Here is a 25,087-nt window from a genome sequence, read left to right on the forward strand (position 1 = left end):
GGGTCCTTGGATCAAGCCCCGCGTCGGGGTCCCTGCTCAGCGAAGAGCCTGCTTCTCCCTCTCCCTCTGCCCCTCCCCCTCACTCATGCGCTCTTTCTCTCTCTCAAATAAATCTTTAAAAAAAAAGATTTTATTAAGTAATCTCTACACCCAACATGGGGCTCAAACTTACAGCCCTGAGATCAAGAGTCACATGCTCCAAAACTGAAACAGCCAGGAGCCCCCTGCTTAATTTTTAATTATTAAAAATCTGGTTATATTTATTGCTTGCTTTGGCAGCACATATACTAAAGTTGGAACTATACAGAGAAGATTAGTATGACCCCTACACAAGGATGACACGCAGATTTGTGGTGTTACATATTTTGATTTAGATGAGCACTAATTATAGAATTGTTGAATCATTATATTGTACACCTGAAATTAATGTAGCACTGCATATTAATTAAACTTGAATAAAAAATGAAAAGACTGAATAAATGTAGAGACAGCCCATGTTCTTGGATAGGAAGAACAAATATTATAAAGATATCAATTCTCAAATTATTTTATATTTTTAATGCAGTTCTACTGAGAATTCCAGTGGGTTTTGGTTTTTTTTGGTGGCGTGCTGACAAAGGATTTGAAAGCTTCTTTGGAAGAATAAATTGGTGAGAATGACTTAGCAAATAAAAAAAAAAGCTGGTTATATTTATATTTAATTTGTTTAAAAGCCACTTAAGCCCCTCTCTTAGGAGAGTGACCTTCAGAGATGTTAAATCAATGCTTCCCCAGTCTGTTTTTTTTTTTTTGGCTTTTTAAGTTTTCATTTAATTCCACCTAGGTAAGGAGTTGGGTCATTAGGGAGAGCCTACAACTCTTGATCCTGGGGTTGTGAGTTCAAGCCCCACGTTGGGCATAGAGCTTACTTAAAAAATATAACAATAATAATAATCATAATTCCAGTTAGTTAAAATCCATTGTTATATTAGTTTCAGATATGCAATAAAATGAATGCTTCCCCAGCTCTCACGTGCATAAAATCACCTGGAGATGTGGTAAATACAGGCTCTGATTCAGCAAATCTGGGGTGGAGCCTGAAGTTGTACATTCCCATCCAGCTCCCAGGCATCCCTATACTGCTGGCATGGGGACCACACTCTGAGTAGCAAGGGGTAAGCAGCTTGCCCAAGGCTACCCAACCAGCACTGGAATTCTGATCTATTGTGTCCCAAAACCCTAAATAAAATTGACATTTACTCTTGACAAATAAAATATATCTACCTATTTACTAAAAAAAAAAAAAAAAAAAGGCTCACTCTCGTCTTTTTCTTTCTGTTTATCTTGACAACCCCTAGAGATCAGAACGTGATAGATAGTCACAAGCCACCTGCATTGCCTGTTATGCTGGCTGTTTCCATGTTGGTATGGGGAAATGGTTTATTTTAAAACAATTACAAATGATTCTGTTCAATTGCAGCCTTCCACAGAGTTACATGTCCCCTTAAGCAGTTATGTAACCAGTTCTATAACCAGCAGCTTGAGATGGTGCCCTTTGTGCTTTGCTAGGAGTTTGCTGGAAAAGAGCCCACCAGGCAGTAAGGGCATTCCTTACTCCTTTACTAACCCTACGCTTGGGCCACCAAAGGGAACCCTGCTTATCCCACTGAGCTGTCCTCCCGGGCCACCCCAAGGACCCTTGATGTGTGGGCGTGCATCACCCTGTGGGGTCCTGGGTGCCAGGCCATTGCACTGAGCCCTCCTGGCCTCCCTCAGTGGGAGGGTTCATTATACCCCTTTTAGAGATGAGGAAACGGAGGCTACAGCTCATTAAATTTTTGCCTGAGGTCACACACCCAGGACTCAAAGCTTTGTCCCTCTGATGCCGGAGTTCCTGCTCATTACCACTTCGCTCTGCCAGTTCACTTCACCTTAGTTGATTCCATATTTTCTGGGGCAAGTCAGGGCTTCTTCATCAAGTCAAGGTTGTTTCCCTTTTCTTTTCCCACAGAAGTTCTTAACATTGCTGACTCATTCTTGTCTTTCAAGTCTTTATTTCAATGTCACTTTTTTTTTTTTTAATTTGTTTAAGTAATCTCTACACCCAATGTGGGGCCTGAACTCACAACCCCAAGATCAAGGGTTACATGCTCTTCCAACTGAGCCAGGCAGGCGCCCCTTAATGTCACCTTCTTAAAGAGACCATTTCTGACCACAGGAAAACCACCCCAACACTGTTTTACCCCCCTGTAAACAATGGCCACCTGCTGGTATTTTTCTGGTTTGTTTATTTTTGTCATTTGTGTCTGCCCATCATCGTTCCTACCAATGCTTGGCATTAATAGATGCTCAGTAAATATTTGTTAATCAATAAGTAAAGTATCCCTGGGAGGAACCTTCTGGTTCCTTTGCAGGAATGAGACAGGGAAGAGGAAGGGGACAGGGGGGAGCAAAATCATTAATGACAAGGCTTCTCATCATTTTAGTCTTGTGCCCCAAATAAGCACCCACCAAGGCTTTGGTAACCCAGGTGTTGGGTTTGGGTCTTTCCAAGCTTTTGTCTGTGTTATGAAGAAATAAATCAGTTGCCTATGACTGTGGCTTCCTATCCAAGGAAGGCTGGAAGAGAATGGAAATCCTGAAAACAGCTGGGATGGGCTTGGGAAACTGGAGAGAAGGTCTCCTGTGCTCCTTCAGGACACGCCAGTGCCCTTAGAGAAAGCTCTGGGGTAAGGTGAACAAGACTTTTCTCTGCACTCCCAGCTCCCTGCCGGCCCCTCCTCCCCATCCTCACCTCTGTTGTAAGGCTTGGCCTCATCTCTATTGAACTTTGTCCTATTTGGGGATAGAATATTTTTCCAAGTGTCAACAACATTCCCACGGCTAAGATTTAAAAAGCGAATAAAGAGGTGAACTTAACACCTTTTGCACAAATTGCAAGCCAGTTTTCATTGTTAACAGTACCTTACTGGGAAATGTAATTTGATAGAAGAATGAGGTTTGTTAATCTTTTGGATTTCTTTTTTTTTTTTTCTTCTTTCTTTTTTGCTGCCTAAACTGAAAATGTGTGCCACCTAGAGGTCCTGGATGCGCTCAATCAGAAGATGATACTGAGGCCAGCTGGGCCTGACCCCAGAGACAAGTGGGCTCAAACTAGCGCTTCTCTTCCCCCCTTGATGAGCAGAGAAAAGTATGGGACGCAAATTCCCAACCACCAGAATCGACTGTACTTTTTCTTGCAGAGGGCCGTCATTAAATTCACTTCTGGGCTCTCCTGTGCCACTCCTCCCTTCTGTTCCGCTCAGTTTCCATTCTCCAGTCCTGCTGTTCAGCCAGGTGGGATTTCTCCATCACAGTTGTGCGGGTGCAGAGGCTGAGCATTTCTCCGACAGTGAGCAGGTAACCCGACTTGTCGTAAGGGAGCACAAAGAAAGGGCATTGCATAATAAAGATTTAACCTTGCCCAAAGAGAGTTCTGGTCTTTGCCCTCAACCCCCAGGAGGTGATCTCTAAACCCTGAGAATGTCCTGCCTGATAAGAGTGATTTTGTTTACTTGGATGCTTTGTGCCATGCCAGGTAGTCTAACAATGCGATTTGTGGTGAGGGCTTTGGTCCTGCAGGATCATCTCAGCTCTGGGATAGACTGGAGACTGAGGTCAGCCATGTGGGCAGCCGACCACATCCTGGAGATCAAGCCCCGGTAAAAACAGCACACCATGGCTTGAGTAAATTTTCCTGGTTGGCAATACTCCATGCATATTGTCGTGCATTGTTTCTGTCCATGACTTTGCTGGGAGAGGACAGCTGGAGGCTTTGTGTATGTATGGAACTCTCCTGGGCCCCACCCTATGTGTCTCTTCCCTTGGCTGATTTTAATCTGTATGCATTCACTGTAATAAATCATAACAGTGAGTACAATAGGTTTCAGCAAGTTCTGAGAGTCCTTCTTGTGAATTCTTGAACTTAAGGTGGTTGTGGGGATCCCTGGACTTGCCATGGGTGTCAGAAGGGAGGGTAGTCTTGGGAACTGTTCTGTAACTTTATAGGCACTTATTAGGAATCTGAACATGTGATCTCCAGTCCTGGATTCTCCACTTACTGGCTGGATAAGCCACTTCATCTGCTTGAACCTCCTTTTCCTCATTCAGTGGGAAGGTATTGTCTATGTGCCCTCTGGAGGAGACTGTTGTGTGGATTGAGATGGAAGCAAAATGGCTGGGCAAGTTGTCCAGATCCATGCAAATGCACCACTGACACAAATGTATTGAGTGCCCTTTCTCGTCAAGGCAAATTTGATAATGATGACGATGACCATGAGGACCCCATTCCTACAATCTGACTAACCATATCTGTCTAGACAGGGAGGAAAGAGGGGTTGGGGTTGAATAACTACCTGGAGCCTGAGTGGAAGCCGTTTCTCTGAAATAAGGTCTTAGGAGCCACTTATCTGGTAGAAGACACAAGACTGTCTATGTGCTTCACAAGACACGGATTGAAGCCACAATGCACCTGTCATCAGGACAAAAACTCAAAAGCTTGACAAACTACTCTGTGGCGAGGCTGTGAGGAAGTGGGCACTCACACATGACTGGTGGGAATACAAAGTGGTACATCCCCTGATGCAGGGAATTGAGCAATATCTAACAAAAGTACATAGTATTTACCTTTGACCTAGAAATATAACTTCTGGGTACTATCCTGAATCACACCCCCCCATATATATCTTCTTTATATCTTTCATCTAGATTCACCAATTGTTAACATTTTTGTCACATTTGCTCATGAACACTCTCTCCATATATGTACATGTTTGTGTCTAGATGTACATGTATATATATGTCTGTACCTATGTGTTTAATATAGAGACATTTTTGCTGAATCATTAAGACTAATGTGTACCCTTTACACCTAAATAATTCAGAGTATGTCTCTTTTTAAAAAAATATTTTATTTATTTATTAGAGAGAGAGAGAGAACAAGCAGGGGGAGCTGCAGGCACAGGGAGAGGGAGAAGCAGGCTCCTGCTGAGCAAGGAGCCCGATGTGGGGCTCAATCCCAGGACCCTGGGATCATGACCTGAGCCGTAGGCAGCTGCCCAACCGACTGAGCCACCCAGGCACCCCAAGAGTATATCTCCCAAGAACAAAGACATTCTCTTGTATAGTCTTAGAAAAATCGTCAAATTCAAAAAATTAATATAATATTATTGTTTAATATATTTTTCATGTTCACTTGTTGCCAATTGTCCAAATAATATCCTTTATAAACCTTTGTTTTCAAGCTTGGCTCCAGTCGTGGATTAAGCAAGACGTTTAAATGTCAAATCTCTTTAATCTCCCATAATCTGGAAGCGCTCCTCCACCTCACTTTGTCATGCCATGTACATTTCTGAAGAGGAAAATGCCTAGTTTTGTAGAGGGCCCCTCAATTGGGGCTTATCTGATTGCTTCCTTGAGATTATTCTGGTTCCACATTTTGGTCTAGAGTAATGTGATTTCAGTTTGTCCTATTATTAGTGTTTGAATGTTGGACACTTGCTGTGGTGGTCAACATGAAGATGTCTGGGATAGCTCTCCACTATCAAGGTACTCTTTCCTCTGGTTAATTAATGAATCACCTGTGGGGAGGTACGTAGAGCCTTCGTTAATATCCTACTCCAAACTGTCTCACCCAAAAGAATCAGTTAATGAACTCAGATTTTGTAAAGAAAATGGAGTCTCACCTGACTTCAGCAAGATCCCAGAAATATACCCATCAGTGCGGATTCTAGTTTCAGGGTAAACAGGACAGCCTCAAGCTCAGGAGTCTTCACCTGGTCTCCCCAAGGGGTCCTTGGATAGAATTCAAGGGGATCTTAAACTTGGCTGGGAAAGCAGTTAGGTTGATATTTTCACCACCCTCTTAGTAAAATTCATTATTCTTTTCGATTATGAATGAGACAACAAAGCATAGCAGTACCAATGGCTATGTCACCCTTGGAAATTCCAGATGTTTTTATATCACATTACAACTGACACAGAATATTATTTACACTCATCATTCCTTTGAAATCCTCACAGTTATTAGACTCACCACTAGATCTTGTTATCCAATATATTAATAAGGAAAGCACCTATATTACATACCAGATTTTAAATACATTTTGGTGTTAGGATTTCAACAATATTTCCTTTGTAAACCTGTGTATTTTATTTTCTGCACTTGTATTAATGCGTTTGGGCTGTTGCAACAAAATACTAGAGGCTGGGTAGTTTATAAACAACAGATACTTATTTATTACAGTTCTGGAGGCTGCAAGTCTGAGATCAGGGGGCCAGCAAGGTCAGGTGCTGATGAAGGCCATCTTCTGTGGGCTGCATCCTCACATGGTGGAAGGGGCAGGGAGCTCTGCCTGGTCTCTTTTATAAGAGCACTAATCCCATTTGTGGGGGCTCCACTTTCCTGACCTAAGCAACGCCCAGAGGCCTTGCTTCCTAATTACCATCACATTGGGCGTTAGGAATTCAACATATGAATTTGTGGGGGACACAACCAACCAGACCATAGCAGCACTTAGGAACATTATCCTGAGCAGGAGTCCATGGCACAGAAAAGGTTAACAACCCTTGCCTCTGTCCTCTCCGGTCTCCAGCTGGTCCTCATTACTTGTTCAGGATCACCTTTTGAAAACACCAGCCTTTCGGGTTTTCCTCCTTTCCTTCGTGACTCTCGAACATTTGCTGGTTTGGGCACCAGCATAAAGAAACTGCTTGGAAGTTTGCCACAATCTGGTCTCAGGGTTCTCATCTGCCACTCCCATTAATCTGGCCTCACCCAAACACCACTTTGTTCTGTTGCTCAGGATGTGGCCTGTGGGGCAGGGGCGGGGCGCGGGGCGGAGGGGTGGGTCTTCTCTACCGCTTAAAAAAAGAAAACCTGCTGCTCTTCCAAGACCCCAGGCTAAGTCATTCCTTCCCTTTGTGTTTGTTTGGTGCTTTGTTTGCCTCAATAGCCCTCATCAGCACCTGTAAGTGTGTGAACTTTACCTGTCTCTCTACTGTCTTTCCTGTCTATCTCTTCTACTGGATGGGAAGCCCCTTAGGGACGTCCTTCTTCCTAGCAGCTCCTAACCACGTTCTGGAGCACTGCACATGGTTTTAAGTTAGATTTGTGGGGTTGAATAGATGCAAATCCCCGCTTTGGAGTAAGAACAGGCAGGCCCAGGTGAGAAGCCCCAGGGTTGGAACCTAAGGCTTCTGGTCCCTGGCCTGTAGTCCCCAGTCCACTATAGAGCACCAAGGGCCTGGCCAGTTTCACCATTTCTGACCCAGAATTTCTCTCAAACAACCGTGACTTCTGTAGTCTTACTGGATTGAGGAAACAATCTTTCTGAGGCTTAACGCAAAGATAAATATGTCAGCAAGAATTTCTATTCGGATGTGACATTTGCACATGAAATGATACCCCAAACCCCTAAATTTCTTCTTCCCAAGAGCCCCAGTGGCTCTCTCTAATTTCCATATACGAAAAAATGCCAACTATTCAGAAAAGTACAGAGAATGATTTAATGAGCTCATCACCTAATTCAACAATTACCATTTTGCCTTTTTTTGCTTGGTGCTTTCTTTTATATAATTTCCTGAAGCATTTTAAAGTCAATTACAAACCTTAAATAAAGGACAGTATATTCCAGAACCGTAATTCCTTAGTCACACATAAGAAAGTTAAAGTTTGCACAATGGTGACTTTATGTTATGACTTTTCTACATTTATTAGCTGGCGTCCTCTGTAAAGCAGAGGCTTTTCTCCTCACTCAGGCCTATTTGGTCACCCTGAAATACAATTTCTGTAGGAAAGGCAAGATAAATGTCCACATATCTCCCTTTAATGATCCGTATTCCAAGTAAGGACTTGGAGCAATAGATACCATCGTGGTGACAAAAGCATTATTTTAGGGGAAGCAACTTTCTCTTTCCGTTGACTATCATAATGAGCTTATGGTTTGGGTTTTTTTTTGCCAGGGGTGTGGGATTTTTTAGGTCTCATTCTAGAGTGTAAAAACAAGTATGTTTTGTTTTTTACCTTGTTAACTCCTAATTACAGTTTTCCATCTTATCCATATTGTGATATGAGACAATTTCATTGCTCTCAACTGGTCGGCAGTACACTTTATGCTTCCCATTTGCTACACTTTAATTATAAATCCCCTTGGGTCGGGCACCTGTGTTGCTACCCATACTTCATTTGATAGATAATTTTATGTGTCAGCTTGACCGGACCATGGGGTACCCACCAGTCACATTTAGTCAAACATTATTCTGACTATGTCTGTAAGGGGGGTGGGGTTAAAGAGAATAACACTTGCATGGGTAGACTGAGTAAAGCAGGTTGTCCTCCCTGATATAGGTGGGCCTCATGCCATCCACTGAAGACCTGAATAGAACAAGAAGACTGAACAAGAAGGAACTTCTGCCTGACTCTTTGAGTCAGAACATCCGTCTTCTCCTGCCCTCTGACTACAACTTACACGCGCTCTCCTGGTTCTCCAGCTTGCCGACTGCAGATCTGGGGACTTCTCAGCCTCCATAATCACGTGAGCCAATTCCTTCCCTGACTAATACACTTTGCTGCCAAGATGTACCTTCTCATACATATTTCTTTGTGTCCCCGTGCAAACGTGCTACGTGATGGGCGGGCACACTCTTAATTTGTCTGTGTTCAGGGCACCTCCCTCCAGACGGGATGGGCCTGGTTATATAGCTGCAGCTGCGTGTGAGAGTTTGTGATGCCTCACATTTTCGTTGACACTTTATTTGCATTTTTTTAAGTTTATAGCATCTCCTTTCTGCTTGATAGCCTGACTGGCTTCATTCAGCGGGAAGTCCACACGGATCAAGGGCCCGCAGGAACTCATGTCCCACCTCCTCCCTTCCCACCAGCCAGCTCTTTGCCCCATCTCTTACTCGTGAACCACCCTCTCCTGCTTCTAGCCATGTGGGCCTCGTGCTGCTCCTCAGCCACACCATTTTTGTCCCACCTCAAGCCCTTCCCGTGGCTGTGTGCTCTGCCTGGACAGCCCCTCCACAGACACGCTCAACTCTACCACTTCTCCTTGAAGATGTCTGTGATGTTGTGATTTATAATAAGAAATACATATTTCAGGGGCACCTGGGTGGTTCGGTTGAGCATCTGCCTTCCGCTCAGGTCATGATCTGATACAGAGCCCCACGTTGGGCCCCCTGCTCAGTGGGGAGTCTGCTTCTCCTCCTTCCTCTGCCCCTCCCCCCTCAGATAAATAAATAAAATCTTAAAAAAAAAAAAAGAAATACATATTTGGTCTTTGTCCCCACCCCTGACTCAGAGCTTCTAAAAGCGTTGGAATCTCGTAAGTGACAATAGCGATAAGGTGTCTTGATATTCATAACAAGCCCCTCTCAGCCACACGTGAGTTTATGTCAATGTGGTGATTTTTGGAAAGCCCCTAAGGTTGATGGCTGGTTGACAGGGAAACAGACATGTGATCAGAGGCTGAAACTTTCAGTCCCATCCCCTGACCTTTGGGGAAGGGAGAGAGGCTAGAGGTTGAATCAGTTGCCAATGGCCAGTGATTTCATCAATCATGCCTATGTAACGAAACCTCCGTAAAAACCCAAAAGGATGGGGTTCAGAGAGCTTCCAGGTTGGTGAGTACATGGAGGTGCTAGGACAGCGGTGCACTCGGAGAGGTCATGGAAGCTCCGCACCCCTGCCCACATACCTTGGCCTCCGCATCTCTTCCATCCAGCGGTTCCTGAGTTATACTCTTATGTAATAAACTGGTAATTTAGTAATGTAAAATGTTCCTCTCAGTTCTGTGAGCCTCGCTAGCAAGTTAATTCAACCCAAGGGGGGAGTTGTGGGATCCTCCAATTAATAGACAGTCACCAGAAGCACAGGGAACAGCTTGGACTTTCATTTGGCATCTGAAGGGTGGCAGGGGAGCGAGGGGGAGCCTAGTGGGACTGAGCCCTTAACTATCTGCAGGTAGATAGTGTCAGAATGGAGACAATTGCCCATGGTGGTGGAGAAAACACATATTGGGATTTCATTCCCTTATCTTTGCCTCTGCTGGAAATGAGCATAAGTTCATATGACTTCCATTCATGCACGTTTTCCTTCTGCTTGTGGTTTTTTGTATAATCCCCTTGTTCATATAATCCCCTTGTTTCCATCAGTTATGGTCATTAGTCTTTTTCTTTAACACTTACCATATATTTATTAGATTAAGAGAACATCTTTCCTGGTGATAATCATTTCTAAGTATTCTTTTCCTTTTAATTGCAGTAAAGTATACATAAATTTACCATTTCTAAGTGTACACTTCAGTGGCATTAAAGTACATTCACATTTGTTATGTAATCATCACTACCATCCATCTCCAGACACATCTTTCCTGGCTGTAATCATTTCTTTTTATTTATTCATTCATTCATCCATCCATCCATCCATTTATTTATTTGTTTATTGATTGATTTTTTAGTCATCTCTACACCCAACGTGGGGCTCGCACTCACAACCCTGAGATCAAGAGTCACATGCTCTACTGACTGAGCCAGCCAGGCGCCACTGTTTTTTTTTTTTTAAATTGTAGTAAAATACACCACAGTGAAACGCCACTGTGGCATTCCGTACATTCACATTGTTATGTAACCATGGCCACCATCCATCTCCAGAACTTTCTCATCATTCCAAGCTGCAACTCTGTACCCATTACTCAAGAACTCCCTCTTCCCCTCCCCAAGCCCCTGGTACCCCCCATTCCACTGTCTCTGTGTATCTGGCTATCTGGTATCTCCTGTAAGTGGAATCACACAGTATTTGTCTTTTGGTGACTGGCTTATTTCATTTAGCATAAGGTTCATCCATGTTGTGGTATGTGTCAGAATTGCCTTCCTTTTAAAGGTTGAATAATATTCTGTTGCATGTATATAGCACATTTTATTTATCCATTCACCCATCAGTGGACATTTAGGTTGTACATTATTGGTTTTGATGCTCAGATTGATTTGATTCTCACCTTGGAGCCGTGGGAACTCCTTCAAGTTGGTTCTGAGTTTTCATGACAGGACACCACTGGTCTTTGATCTTGCTTTCTGTGGTAGAAATGTCACTACTCTCCTACATTCCCTGCCAAAGACCTGAGGTTTGGTCTTTCTCAAAGAATCCCAGGTTCCTCTTAGTTGGTAATGGCATTTAGACACCAAAATATGGGCCTGTGTACTACATATGTCTTAACTTTCCTACTACACTCCATTCCATGAAGAGAACAGCTACATCTTATTCACTTTGGTTTTATCACAGTACTTTACCCACAGCAGGTATGGAATCAACTTTTGTTCCTTTAGATTCAAAAAATGTCTTCACTCTTGGGGCTCCTGGGTGGCTCAGTTGGTTAAGCATCGGACTTTTGGTTTCAGCTCAGGTCATGATCTCAGGGTCATGAGATCAAGCCCTGTGTCAGGCTCTGTGCTAGGCATGGAGCCTACTTAAGATTCTCTCTCTCCCTCTCCCTCTTCTCCTCCCCTGCCCCCCCGCATGCAAGCTGTCTCTCTGGAAAAAAAAAAAAGTTTTATTGAGGTATATAATTGACATAGAACGTTATATTTGTTTCAGACATACAACATAATGATTCCATATTTGTGTACATTGTGAAATGATCACTACATTTCTAGTTAACATCTGTCACCAAACGTAGTTATAAATTTTTTCTTCTTGTGATGAGGACTTTAAAGAATCTACTCTCTTAACAACTTTGAAATATGAAACACAGTATTTTTTTAAAGATTTTATTTATTTATTCATGACAGACAGAGAGACAGAGGCAGAGGCAGAGGGAGAAGCAGGCTCCCCGCTGAGCAGGGAGCCTGATGTGGGACTCGATCCCAGGACCCTGGGATCATGACCTGAGCCAAAGGCAGACGCTTAACCAACTGAGCCAGCCAGGCACCCTATGAAACACAATATTATTAATTATGGTCACCATGCTGTACCTTACGTCCCCAAGACTTCTTTATTTTATAGCTGCAAGACTGTACTTTTTGTTCCACTCCACCCACTCCTCCCCTGGCCTGCAACCACCAGTCTGTATCTGTATCTATCTGTATCTATGGGCTTGTTTTTTTATTTGTTTTGTTTTTTAGATTCCACGTATAAGTGAGATCATATGGTATTTGCCTTTCTCTCTGACTTATTTCACTTAGCTTAATGCTCTCAAGGTCCACCCATGTGTTACAAATAGCAGGATTTCATTGTATACAACATCTTCTTTATCTGGTCATCCGTCATGGACACTTAGATTGTTTCCATGTCTTGGCCATTGTAAATAATGCTGCAGGGAACATGGGGGTGCAGATGTCTTTTCAAATTAGTGTTTTCATTTTTTTAGAATAAATACCCAGAAGTGGAATTGCTGCATGATATAGTAGTACTATTTTTAATTTTTTTAAGTAAGCTATACGTCCAACGTAGGGCTCAAATTCACAACACTGAGATCAAGAGTCACCTGGTCTTCCTACTGAGCCAGCCGGGCACCCCTAAATATACCTGTTTTATCACCAACATGGGGCTTGAATTCATAACCCCAAGATCAAGAGTTGCATACTCTCCCAACTGAGCCAGCCTGCGCCCCTCAATTTTTCTTTGAGGAACTGCCGTTCTATTTTCTACAGTGGCTGCACCAATTTACATTCTTACCAACAGTATACAAGGGTACCCTTTTCTTTGCATCCTCACCAACATTTGTTATTTCATGTCTCTTTGATACTAGCCATTCTGACAGGTGTGAGGTCGTAGCTCATTGTGGTTTTGATTTGCATTTCCCCAGTGGTCAGTGATGTTGAGCATCTTTTCATGTGTCTGTTGGCCATCTCTATATCTTCTTGGGGAAGATGTCTATTCAGATCCTCCACCCATTTTTAAATCAGATTCTTTGATTTATTGCTATTGTTGTGTGCGTTCTTTATATATTTTGGATGTGAACCTCTATCAGATAAATGATTTGCAAATATTTTCTCCCATTCAGTAGGTTGCCTTTTCACTTTGTTGATTATTTCCTTTGCTGCGCAGGAGCTTTTTAGTTTGATGTAGTCTAGGTACTTATTTCTGATATAACAAGGCCCTGTATCCTCAAGCGATTATTTCAACTGATGCTCAATTGAAAATAAACATAGAAACAGCAATCTGCTCATCTCTGGTGTCAGGGAAGAGGACTGTTTTGGACAGCTAATATGTCACTCATCAGCATATTGTGTAAAGATGATCCCTTACTGAGAACTTAAGATTCATGAAGGTAATTCTGGCAATACTAAATTCTAGCCTTTTATGTAGTCTTTAAAATTAAGTTCCTACAAAAGCAGAGTCTGCTGTTTTTATCCTGCAGAATGGCTGTATCGGTCAGGGTTCTCCAGGGAAATAGAACCAATAGTATGTATGTGTACACACACACACACACACACACACACACACACACACACACAAACACACACATATATGCATGCATATACTTTAAAAGATTGATTTTAAGAAGTCCTTTAAATTCATTAATTTTAGGAGATTGATTTTAGGGAATTGGCTCATATGATTCTGCGGGCTGGCAAGTCTGAAACATGCAGGGCAGTCTGGAGACCCAGGGAAGAGTTGCAGTCTTGAGTCTACAGTCAGACTGGAGGCAGAATTGCTTCCTCTTCTATGGGCCTCAGTCTTTTCTCTTAAGGTCTTCAATTGATTGGGTACGGTCCACTCACCTTGTGCAGGGTAACTGGCTTTACTCAAAGTCTAAAGATACCTTCACCAGCCACATCAAGACTGGTGTTTGACCAAACAACTGGGACCATAGCCTAGCCAGGTTGACCCATAAAATTAACCATCACAATGGATACAATGGGAACCCACTGAGTGAATAAATGCCCAGCTAATTCCTTCATTGACTTCATTCCTTTTCTTTGTCACCAAAAGCAGTAATTTCTGTTTGACAAACTGAAATCTAAATGACAAAGGAAAAATGCCAGCTGCTTTCCCTTAGAATCATCAAGACATAGTCCTTGGAACTCTGCACAGACAGTAACTGTTCCCTGAGAAGTGAGAGTAGAAGAAAAGTTTGAAGATCAGGTTCCCAAGGAGAATCCAAACAGATGGAATCAACAAGATCTATAAAGAACTTATCAAACTCAACACCCAAAGAACAAATATCCAATCAAGAAATGGGCAGAAGACATGAACAGACATTTCTGCAAAGAAGACATATAAATGGCCAACAGACACATGAAAAAATGCTCAACATCACTCATCATCAGGGAAATACGAATAAAAACCACAATGCCACCTCACAGCCATCAGAATGGCTAAAATTAACAACACAGGAAACAACAGATGTTGGCGAGGATGTGGAGAAAGGGGAACCCTCTTATACTGTTGCTGGGAATGCAAGCTGGTGCAGCCACTCTGGAAAACATTATGGAGGTTCCTCAAAAAGTTGAAAATAGAGCTACCCTATGACCCAGTAATTGCACTCCTAGGCATCTACCCCAAAGATACAAATGTAGTGATCCGAAAGGGCACCTGCACCCCAATGTTTATAGCAGCAATGTCCACAATAGCCAAACTATGGAAGGAGCCCAAATGTCTATCAACAAATGCATGGAAAAGAAGATGTGGGGGGCACCTGGGTGGCTCAGATGGTTAAGCATCTGCCTTCAGCTCGGGTCATGATCCCAGGGTCCTGGGATCGAGCCCCACATCGGGCTCCTGGCTCAGCGGGGAGCCTGCTTCTCCTTCTCCCTCTGCCTCTCTCCCTGCTCATGCTCTCTCTCTCTCTCTCTGTGTCTCAAATGAATAAATAAAATCTTTAAAAAAAAAAAAAGAAGATGTGGAATATATACACAATGGGATATTACTCAGCCATCAAAAAGAACGAAATCTTGCCATTTGCAATGATGTGGATGGCATTAGAGGGTATTATGCTAAGTGAAATAAGTCAGAGAAAGACATGATCTCGCTCATATGTGGAATTTAAGAAACAAAACAGAGGATCATAGGGGAAGGGAGGGAAAAATAAAACAAGATGAAATCAGAAAGGGAGACAAACTATAAGAGACTCTTAGTCATAGGAAACAAACTGAGGGTTGCTGGAAGGGAGGGGGATGGGGAGATGGGGTAACTGGGTGATGGACATTAAGGAGGGCACGTGATGTAATGAGCGCTGGGTGTTATATAATACTGATAAGTCACTGAACTCTACCTCTGAAACTAATACTACACTAAATGTTAATTAATTGAATTTAAATAAAAACAAAAAACAAAAGAAAAAAATAAAACACACAGTAGTGATAATCTCTTCCAGTCAACTCTTGCCTTGTGGGAATGTGGCACCTAGGGTTGCCACATCATGCATTTTTGTAAGAGAATCTGGAAAGTTAGATTTTATGTGGAATCTCCAGATTTTTTAAAAGCTGAAATAATGGGGGTGCCTGGGTGGCACAGTCAATTGCACGTCCGATTCTTGATTTCGGCTCAGGTCGTGATCTCAGGGTTGTGAGATCAAGCCCTGCGTTGGGCTCTGTGCTCAGCACAGTCTGCTTGGGACGACTCTCTCTGCCTCTGCCCCTCTCCCCCCAAATTAATAAATAAACCTCAAAAAAAAAAAACTTAAAAAAATAAACAGATGTAATCAAAGGACATGAGGTCTGCTGACACTCCTTTCAGAAGCTATAGCTTCAGGGATGCAAAGGCAGAAAGCCCCAGGGAAGGAGCTTCCACCAGGCCAGGGAAGCTTCCTGAGGATGGATCCTGGATGCCGTCTTGCATGGAGCCATCTGGCTTAAGGGGTTGCTGAGAAACCCCATAACCAACTTTATTTATTTATTTTTTTTTTAAGATTTTATTTATTCATTTGAGACACAGAGATACAGAGAGAGAGAGAGCATGAGCAGGGAGAGAGGCAGAGGGAGAGGGAGAAGCAGGCTCCCCGCCGAGCCAGGAGCCCGACGTGGGGCTCGATCCCAGGACCCTGGGATCATGACCCGAGCTGAAGGCAGACGCTTAACCATCTGAGCCACCCAGGTGCCCCAATAACCAACTTTATTAAACAGAGTTTATCTTTGTAAGAACCAACAATATAGGGGTAAACCGATGGTCTATTTGTGGATTATTAAGTAGAGCTCCACAGAATGTGGGGCAGAATGGACATTAACTAAATCTGATTTATTTCATTAATTTAATGTATTAATGATTTATATAAATATATTTTATTAAATTTGCTAATCTCATGGTGGAATTTTCTAGATCTCAAAGATTCCACACCAAGCCAGGGACTCTCACCAACAAATAAAAAGGTTGATTCCATTCAGTAGGTTGTCCTTTTGTTTTGTTGATGGTTTCCTTCGCTGTGCAAAAGCTTTTTATTTGAGTTTAGTCCCAATAGTTTTATTTTGCTTTTGTTTCCCTTGCCAAAGGAGACATATCTAGAATAATGTTTCTACAGCTGATGTCATCAACAAAACAAAAAGACAACCTACTGAATGGGAGAAGATATTTGCAGATGACATACCCGATAAGGGTTAATATCCAACATATATAAAGAACTTATAAAACTCAACACCAAAAAAAACAAATAATCCAATTAAAAAATGAGCATAGGACATGGATAGACATTTTTCCAAAGAAGACGTACAGATGGCCACAGACACATGAAAAGATGCTCAACCTCACTTATCTCACTTATCATCAGGAAAATACAAATCAAAACCACAATGAACTATCACCTCACACCTGTCAGAATGGCTAGTATCAAAAACACAAGAAACAAGTATTGGCTAGGATATGGAGAAGAAGGAACACTCATGCACTGTTGTTAGGGATGCAAGCTGGTGCAGCCACTGTGGAAGACAGTATGGCAGTTTGTCAAAAAATTAAAAATAGTATTACTATATGATTCAGTAATTCCACTACTGGGTATTTACTCAAAGAAAATGAAGACACTAATTCAATAAGATATGTACACCCTATGTTTATTGCAGCATTATTTACAATAGCCAAGATATGGAAGCAATCCAAATGTCCATTGACTGATGAATGGATAAAGAAGATGTGGGGTGTGTGTGTGTGTGTGTGTGTGTGTGTGTGTATACAAACACACATACACACACACACACACACACACACAAAATGGAATATTACTCAGCCATAAAAAACAAAATCTTGCCATTTGCAACAGTATGAATGGATATAAAGGGTATAATCCTAAGTGAAATAATTCAAAGACAGACAAATACCATATGATTTCACTCATATGTGGAATTTAAGAATCAAAGCAAATGAACAAAGAAAAAAGAGACAAAAATACAGAACAAACTGAAAAAAAATAGAGAACAAACTGAGGGTCACCAGAGGGGAGGTGGGTAGGAGGATGGGTGAAATAGGTAAGGGGATTAAGAGTACTGAAGGGTGTACTTACCGAGATGAGCACTGAGTAATGTACAGACTTGTTGAATCACAGTATTGCATACCTGAAACTAATATATTATGTTAATTAAACTTGAGTAAAAAATTTTTTTAAATTTTGGGGTCCCTGACTGGCTCAGTTGGAAGAGCATGTGACTCTTGATCTTGGGGTTATGAGTTTGAGCGCCATGTTGGGTGTAGAGATTACTTAAAAAATAAACTAGGGGCACCTGGGTGGCTCAGTCGTTAAGCATCTGCCTTCGGCTCAGGTCATGATCCCAGGGTCCTGGGATCGAGCCCCGCATCGGGCTCCCTGCTCAGCGGGAAGCCTGCTTCTCCCTCTCCCACGCCCCCTGCTTGTGTTCCCTCTCTCGTGTTCTCTTCCTCTGTCAAATAAATAAATAAAATCTATTAAAAAATAAATAAATAAAATTTTTTTGAAGATACATAAGCTTCAAATTCTGGTAAAAGTGGGTTGTCATCTGCATTTGTTAACCTAGAAACTCCTATACCTAAGTAGGTGTTCATTTCCAAAGATGTGTCCTTAAAAGGTAGGCTGGGTGGGGTAGGGAGGGATAGGGTTGTACCTCGGGGCTCAGTGTCCCGGGGAACTGTGGGGATGCTTCTGAAGTCTGGCCCCACACCAGAGTCATCACACAGGCTTTAACAGGGGAGCCTGTCTGGAGCTGGGGAGGGAGGGAAGCTGATGAGGACCAGGAGATAGTTAAGCCAGAACCTCACCACGGCTGGTTCTGATTCCAACCCCTTGAAGTGCGGGCTGGCATGGAGAGCCCCAAAACCTCCCCATAGAGGGGTGCCTGGCTGGCTCAGTTAGTAGAGCATGCAACTCTTGATCTCACGATTGTGGGTTCAAGCCCTACATTGGGTGTAGTGATTACTTAAAAATAAAACCTAAAACAAAACAAAACAAAACCTCTGCATGGAAAATTATGAGTATTGGCGAGGATGTGGAGAAACTGGAACCCTTGTGTGTTACTGGTAGGCATGTGAAATGGAACAGCCATTGTGGAAAACAGTTTCACTTAGAGTTACCATATGATCCAGCAATTCCACTGCTGGGAGTGGAGCCAACAGAACTGAAAACAGGGACTCAAACAGATACTTGTGCGCCATTTACAGCAGTGTTATTCGCAATAGCTAAAGGTAGAAACAACCCAAATGTCCATCGGCAGATGAATGGAGAAGCAGAAGAGGCTATATCCATACAATAGAATATTATTCAGCCTTAAGAAAAACGAAGTTCTGATACGCGTTACGTTCTGTCAGTTGTGCTGAGAGAGATGAGCGTGGACCTGGGGCTCTGCCTTTATTAGGGTCAGAGGGGTGGGGTGTCAAGTGGCTAATGCAAAGCATCAGAGCAGGAATTAGGGCATGGGAAAGTGGACGCAGGGTCATTCAAGTGGTCAGGTATCTAGGCTGTCCAGGGTTTCCATAAAAGGAACTCCATGGTAGGGGAGGCCTTGCTCCTTATCTGGCCATTTTGCTCGTGGCTGTGTCACACAGCTGGGGACAGGTGTATTCTAAAGGAAGGTCTTTTAAAGTGAACACCTCAGCATCAAAAGCTTCATGTCAGGTATTACAGTACATGCTGCAACATGAATGAACCGTGAAGACATGAGGCTAAATGGAGTAAGCCGGTCACAAAAGGACAAATACTGCATGACTCCACTCATATGAGGTACCCAGAATGGGCCAATTTGGAGACCCAGAAAGTAGAATAGAGATTATGGGGGGCTGGGGTACAGGAGATTGAGGAATCGTTGTTTAAGGGGTATGGAGTTTTGGTTTGGGATGATGGAAAGTTCTAGAGATGGATGTCGGCGACAGTTGTACAATAAGGTGAATGTACTTAATGCCCCTGAATTGTACACTTACAAGTAGTTAAAATGGTAAATATGATGTTGAGTATGTTTTACCACAGGAAAAAAAAAAACAAAGCCAAATCCCAGCTGCTTCCAAAGTGGATGTGCAGCTGGGATCCTGTCTTCAGGGCAGGAACTGGCCCAGGGTGGGCTTGCCTTGCGCCTAGGGCCTCCGGGCCTAATCACTGAACTGGGCTTCCTTCCTTCCACAGCTCCCAGCCATGTCAGGGAGGCTGAGTCCACTGGGAAGTCATTTGACCACCACCCCCTTGGTGCCCTTTGCTGTCTTGCAACCCTGGCCCCAGCTTCTCCTTCCTCCCAGGCTCTGTCCTCCCAGGCTTCACTCCTTGCTTTCAGGTCCCCACCGTGCCAACCAGTTGCCCAGTTAGCTTTTCATCCTTCAGGCTGGCATAGGGCTGCAGAAGGCCTAGCTGAAGTTTTGGTGATGCCTCTGCCCACCCCCCTGGGCAGGGTTTGTGCATCAGGGCTCACTTGGCCTTGCTCAGCTAGCTCCCTTGCAGCTCACTGTCAATCCAAAGCTCAGTGGCCACCAAGCCTGGGCCACGCTGCCCTTCCTGGGCCCCTGCAGTCATGAAGGGGGTGGCAGGACAGCACAGAGGATCCAAGTGCCAACTCAGGCCAGATGACTTGGCCCATACCCTGCTCCACTGCTTCCCAGCTGTGCGACTTTCAACAATAGTGTAACCTCTCTGTGCCTCAGTGTTCTCATCTGTGACAGTGATTCCATGTGTCACTCAGAGGATCGTTGTCAGGACTTTGAGGGTGACTGTGTCACACGTTGCTCTCTGGCGAACCGGGGTCTATCATGTGTGTGGCTCTCCTGCCCCATCCATCTCCTCCCAGAGGTCCACCAATTAACTATAAGCTGTGGGAAAGCACTGACTCCATCACCCCCCCTCGTCTCCCCCGCCCCAATCATCCAGAGCTTCCCCAACCCTTAGAGTGCCAGCTCGAGTTCCATTTTTTCCAGAACTTTCTCCTGGCCCTCTCACTGGCCTGCTGAGCTCTCCTCTCCCCGAGGCCCCTCTGCCTTGAGGGTCAGTACTCCATGAGAGACAACGTGGGGCTCTTTGTATTTTACCCCAGTGAAGATGAAATTCCTACATGGAAAACAGGAACTCTTCCTTATTTATCTTCGTCTCCATACCCTCAATAAAAATAATGATAGGAACTGTAGAAGATGCTGTTGATGCCCAGCCTGATTCCCTCGATTAGACCGGCAGTGCTCTGAGTGTTCGCTCCCGCTCACACCTACCCCTTCTCCAGAGAACTGCCCTCCTTGGGCAGGAGCACAGGACCCAGGAGGTTATGGTTCCCCAGCCCACCCCCAGGAGCCCACAGCTGGTGACTGCCCGACAGAGGCGGACAAAAGGCCAGCCCCCTGCTCTAAGTGGAACCAGCTCCATGAAGCACTTCATGCCCCAGAGCTCCCCGTGAGATCGGCCTGAAGCCGGTCTCCTGCTGAAAGCACGCCTTTGCTTAGTTCACCGCCTCCCTACCCCATCCTGCTTCCCTCACTCCCCTTCCCCTGACAGCCGCCCCTCAGCAAATCCCTAGAACACGAATCCCCTGAGGCCCTGCTTCTAGGGAACCTGACCTCAGACACTAGCCATCCCGTACTTGCTTTGTACTAGACACCATTCTGTTCTAAGCACTTTACCTACATTCATTCATTCAGAACACGTACATTAATAATGAACAAGATCCATGACTGATGTATCTTTCTAACCCCTACAATTCCTGCCGACTGATGATGACGTGGAGCCCTCCATCACGTCGGCGCATCCATTATCCATTCTCCCTTCCGGTAGAATACCGGATCTTCCTCTACTCCCTCACTGTCAGTTCCGGTGGTTTGAGCCCGGCTGGCCCTTTCCCTGGGTTCAGGGGTGGACACGTGACCCAGAACTATCCAATCAGAGCATTCCATTTCTATGGCCACAGTCATCGCCTCGGGGATGGGCACATGATCCAAGCCAGGCCAATAAGACCCAATTCCTGCAATTCCACCGCACCTATTGGGAAAGAAGTTTTCGTTGTGCTAGGTTTGCCAAATGGGGCGGGTGGGAGCCCCGGGCGACCCGGAACCGCAGCAGTGTTGCCACCACAAGGGAACATCTTCCCCTACGTGAAACCGTCAGAGAGGAAACTAGAGCCAGAACAGCTGGAGAGATGGATTTCCAGTTACCAACTGAGCATAGGGATCCGCCACCCCAGCCTCCTAGTTTTTAGGCCAGTAAATTCTCTTTTCAGTTTAATCCAGTAGGAGTCAGATTTTGGTTACTCACTGAAACTATCCCAGTACAGATTGGTTTCTTACCAGGATGCCAGGGAACATTTATGGGAATACTATTACATGAGGGCCACCCTGTTCACGTCACAGGCATTACCTCATAGTTTCAAAATCACTTTGCCAAAACCATTTGGTGACGGTGATTCACCATTTCTGTTCACCTACATTCTAGAAGAACTTTGGAAAAACTGTGTTCCCCCCATATGCTTTCTAAAGTTTTAACATTTTAAAAATCATTTTTCGTGTTAAGTTTAAGTTGTTACAAAGGACGTCATTTCTCTCATGTTGGAGATATTGACATTTTCAAGTAAAACTCTTAGATCACTTTTTTTGGGTGTAAGGCTTCAGTTACGCAAGAGGAGTAAGTTCTAGGGATTTGCAGGACAGCATTGTGCTTATAGCTAAGAGTTCTGCAGTACACATAAGAATTTGTTTAGAGGGTAGATCTCTTGTTAAGTGTTCTTACCACAAAACAATCCTCTGGGATCACTTGCAAATGTGTCTGATGGAACCTAAATACCCCAGAGACTTAATACCCATCTTTATCCATTTACAAAACACTGAACAAACTCTTTTTTTTTTTTTAAGATTTTATTTATTTATTTGACAGAGAGCGAGAGCAGGAACACAAGCAGGGGGAGTGGGAGAGGGAGAAGCAGGCTCCCGGCTGAGCAGGGAGCCCGATGTGGGGCTCGATCCCAGGACCCCGGGACCATGACCTGAGCCGAAGGCAGACGCTTAACCACTGAGCCACCCAGGCGCCCCTGAACAAATTCTTTACCGGTCAGAAATTGGCATCATTTCCCCCTTCAACTTCTATCCCATATCCCCTACAGTATTCTTCCTATTACAGTACATGCTTGAAGGCCTTTTGTTGATCATCCACCATTTCTAACTAAATTATATAAACTGAAATATTTTCCATTTCCTGTGATCTTAAGTTATAAGGTTTAAATTTTCTTTAATTTGGATTAATCTACAATGATTAGTAATAGAATTGATTAAAAGAACAAAAATATTGACAGCTATTAAATGTAAAAAGTAATTTTATTAGAAGTACATATCTTCATGAAATGGATGATTTTTTGGTGACACTGAGTTTATCTTGTTGGTAATAAAAATTACTGCTACAATGAATCAGGCTTTGGCATCAGTTCTATCCCCATTCTTCATCTAGAAAGATGTATGCATTAGCATACAAAAAAAATTTGATTCATGTGACAACTTGAATGGACCTCAAGGGCATTACGAAGACTAAAAAGAAAAAAGCCAGTCTGGAAAAGTCAGATACTGTATCATTCCATTTATATAACATTCTTTTTTTTTTTTTTTTTAAAGATTTTATTTATTTATTTGACAGACAGAATAGCGAGAGCAGGAACACAAGCAGGGGGAGTGGGAGAGGGAGAAGCAGGCCTCCTGCCGAGCAGGGAGCCCGATATGGGACTCGATCCCAGGACCCTGGGATCATGACCTGAGCCGAAGGCAGACGCTCAACGACTGAGCCACCCAGGCGCCCTATATAACATTCTTGAAATGACAGAATTAGAGTTGGAGAACAGATTAGTGGTTGCCAGGCGTTAACAATGGTGGAGTAGGGGTGGAAGTGACAGCGAGGGGACAGCATAAGGAAGATCTTCATGCTGAGGGAATAGCTCTGGGCCTCGTGTATGAAAATGACACAGAACTACACCCACGTTGCACTGGTGTCAATTTCCTGTTTTGATATTGTCGTATAGTTCCATATGATTAATCACTGGGCGAAACTGGGTGCAGGGTACATCAGATCTCTTTGTATCGTCTTTGCAACTGCCTGTGAATCTATAATTATTTACTAATAATTATAAAAAGGGTATATCTTCTGAGAGACCAGCTTCACGTAGATCAGGAGGTGGTCTGGAAGGAGTTTTATCACCCCAATATCATTCAATTCTTTTAATTCCTTCAGCATAATATGTCAGAAATCATTTAGCGATCTCTCATTAAATTAATTTTAATGATCTAGTAATAAGCAATTCAATTAGGTCCTCTAATTTTGCTTAAGACAACGCATGGGAAATGACCTGATTTATCAGGACTGGGTACTCTGTCATTAGTCATTCATGTTCTCACTGCAGGCACAGATATCTCCATTTGTCCCTTTGGTGCCCCAGGATCACCCCCCCCCTTCCTGGGGCAGGGCACTTTAGTTAGACCAAGGGTAGATGACAGGGATGCCTTCCTTCTGTGAAGTGGGAGAGAAGAGCTTTGGAAGAGGGAGGGAGACTGAAAGAAAACCAGCTTGATACTTCATCCACACTCATCAGATCAATCTGGGAACCAGGGCAGGTGGAAGTTGAGGATCTGGAAACTGTTTCTCCCTTTGCAAAGTTACCCAAACACTCTCCGCCACCCCCAGGCGGGCGTAGCCAGACTCCATTCAAAGACCCTATTAGTAGCTCTATTTTTACAGCAGAGGAAAGGAAGCTAAGAACAGTTAAGTAATTCCCCCAAGACCACCAGCGAGTGGCTGAGCTGGGATCGGAACTCAGGTGACTAATTCCAAAATGCGTTTTCTTTCAGCCACACTGTCCTGTGACGACAAAGTGTGTTTCCCCCAGTTACCAAGGCGGCTTCTGTCCTCACAGAACTGTTCCTTGTGACCAGCAGGTGGTGCCAGCACCCCATAGTTGTCTTGGTGAACTCGCCGCTTGCGGACTCACTGATTGGAGGAACGTTCCATTTTAGTCAGTTAGAGATAACGGTGAAATGGGAACAAAGTTTGCAGCCCTAGTCTTCTCTCCCACTCACTCACATTTTCCCCTTCAAAGATGGGTCGCCTCATTATCTGGCTCTCATTGATAGTGTTTTCCCTGAATTTCACTTCTTCGATACCAGAGAAGATGTTAGCTGGTAGTTTGGGCCATGATTAGGCAAAGAACAAATATATTACTGTCTTATTGTAAGAACTCACTTTCTGAGTGCTCACTGTGTACCCAGCACTTTGCTTGGATTGCCTCATATAATCCTTACAAAAGACAAGGAGGCAAGGGCTGTTTTGATAACAGTCTTTCAAGTCTGGGGCACCTAGATTCTGTTTTATTGTTTTACTCTTCGCTAACCAACATGTTTTTGGAGATGTTAATAAAATATTACATCAATTTTTCTCATGGCAGATTTATTATCTATAAACTTTTATTGGATAAAGTGGTCTATTCTGGGTGACTATAATAAAATGTGAGGATAATCAAGTGGTTCGTAAATATTTTGATATTTTCGCTTATAACCATTATGTGTACATGCATTTATATTTACTATATAAATATACGTGTGTGTGTGTGTATGTGTATCACTGGGGTAAAGAAGACTGGACAAAGTTTGTAGGTCCCAGTTCTCACCCACTCACCTGGTACCACATCAGCTCCAAGCTTTAGGGAAATATGTACATGGCTCCTTCCCAGATGAAATACTATTATT

At 43.5% G+C, this 25,087-nt stretch overlaps 1 protein-coding gene and 1 non-coding gene across 2 annotated transcripts in view; both read left to right on the top strand.

The window, feature by feature from the left end:
- The first annotated feature begins 267 nt into the window (after positions 1–267).
- LOC118521870 (U6 spliceosomal RNA) lies at positions 268–368 on the top strand. The gene has a single exon (XR_004910342.1). It is a non-coding gene; the product is annotated as a U6 spliceosomal RNA (small nuclear RNA).
- An 8,080-nt stretch (positions 369–8,448) lies between these two features.
- The window catches only part of LOC118521862 (uncharacterized), a 62,355-nt gene continuing 45,716 nt past the window's right edge, over positions 8,449–25,087 (top strand). Inside the window, exon 1 of the mRNA XM_078053577.1 lies at positions 8,449–8,552. The gene's annotated coding sequence lies outside the window, so the exon portion shown is untranslated. The remainder of the gene's footprint in view (positions 8,553–25,087) is intronic.

This window comes from Halichoerus grypus, chromosome 1, assembly GCF_964656455.1.
Source record: "Halichoerus grypus chromosome 1, mHalGry1.hap1.1, whole genome shotgun sequence".
Classification (NCBI taxonomy): Eukaryota; Metazoa; Chordata; class Mammalia; order Carnivora; family Phocidae; genus Halichoerus; species Halichoerus grypus.